We start from the raw sequence: 1941 nt of genomic DNA, 5'->3' as shown, positions 1-1941 counted from the left end.
GCCAATTCTTTATATCAGTGGTCGGCAGGCCATAGCTCACTGAGCGCTCTCTGAGCGCATGTGCGTTTCACACATATACGAACAGCGGCAGCTTAGCAGTGCATTTAAAACACACACTCTCACTTATTGAATCGTTTGAATGTGTTAGTATGCCGACCACTGCTTTAAATGAGCCCTGACGGAAGCAAGTGATTTTTTTTTTAAATCAACTAATTGAAGGACTACTTTAAAACAAATGCAATGAGTAAATGTTTCGAATTTCGATACTTTTTTCTCTTGGAAGTATGAAAAAGCATCTGTGAAGTGCAGAACGCAAGCGTTTTCAAAAGAAACATCCTGACTTTGAAGTTGTTTAAACGCAATTCATTTTAAAGTAGTTGAAATTAAATGCAGAGTCGGACAGTCGACTTGCTGCTTGCACACAATTCAAACTGAACATTTGAAAGCACATTTACATGTATGGCTGTAGCTGAGCGTGCAAAGATGTTTGCTACAATTGGTTGCAGCCAAGAGTGGCTATGTTCAAATCTCATTAGGCGAAACATTTAATTTACAATTTTTAATTTCGGGTCTTCTTAGTTATGCAAAAGCATCTGTGAAGAGCAGAACGAAAGCGAATTCAAAAGACTGACCTTAACCCACTGACCGTTATGACCGCCTGTAGACGGTCATTGCTTTTTTGCTAATAAATGTTACTGAAATTAGATAGCAATATTAAAAAACATAACAACGGGGTTTAGTGGTTATGTGCTTTGTGAATTCAAACTAATATGCTCTTTGTGATTTATAAAGTTTTGAGTCAGTGTTAAAGGTGAAATAAATTACTGTGATAAATAGACACCTTGTAGTTCCGATATTTATTCAGTAATTATTTTTCTAAAGACTTGAAAATTTTTTTAGCAAGAGCGTGTGCGAATCGGTAACAAAGTTCGCGGCGAGTAAATTTTTGACAACTACGAGGTGAATAAAATTTCAGTAGCTCATGAGGCTAGTGAAATTTTTGACAAATGCATAGAAAATTTTGACAATCGCAAAGATTGTTGATGTGTGTAATTTTTCGTTAAATAAAAGCTTAAATTGATAAATTGCAATCAACGATGGTAGATATTTTCTTAAAATATTAATTTCACTTCAATTTTTAATATTTTTTTCTGTATAAATCCGCGATTATCATAAAAATTTACTGCTGTCAAAAAGGATTTCATTTCACACAGCAGATTGGCAAAACTGTCTCACCATAGTAAAAATATTATTCAACAGCTTTCCCCATAGAACTTTGTTACCGATTCACACACGCCCTAAGTAAAAAACATTATTTATTTTCATAATTCAGTGCTTTATTGTGAATTAAACAAAATTTATATATATATTTACAGTGTTTTCTGATGACCGTCTGTAGACGGTCAAAACGGTTAACGCCAAAATTGACATATTCAAGTGCGTTTCATAGCAGTACATTTTTGGAAGTTTCTTTTTGGTTTCTATATAGAGGAGTATGCTCTGGTGAAGTCCAAGACCTTGCCTCTGACCCAGTGTGCATCCACAGGTCTCAGGCATCCCCTACGTAGGAGTATTTGCAGTGGTGGGTGCGGTTTGCATCTGCTTTGTACCTCCTTTGTAACTTTTCCCACCGTATGAAATCTCGTAGGTACCGAAGCTTTAATCGAGGCGCAGGTTGTGGATCGAATTGTCATTTTTTTAGAAACTCTGTAGTCCTGTTTTAGGGGTGTTGAAGTTGAAGTTTTGCCTTTGTATCTATAACGCTTGCCTCGAGTGGTAGAAAAAGGGGTCGCCCGCCCATGAAAAGAACCGCTGTAACAGATAAAGCTTAATAGCTCGATATATCTCCCAGTATGGGAAGCACTTTGTTCGAGAAGAGGCCTTGAATAACTCTGGCCAGCCACGGGTTATTTAATTATATGGACACTAATTGGGTCCTAA

The sequence above is a fragment of the Rhagoletis zephyria genome, unplaced genomic scaffold (assembly GCF_001687245.7).
Source record: "Rhagoletis zephyria isolate East Lansing unplaced genomic scaffold, Rhagoletis_zephyria_1.1 Rzeph_scaffold_01095, whole genome shotgun sequence".
Taxonomy (NCBI): domain Eukaryota; kingdom Metazoa; phylum Arthropoda; class Insecta; order Diptera; family Tephritidae; genus Rhagoletis; species Rhagoletis zephyria.
This window is presented reverse-complemented; position numbering follows the sequence as displayed.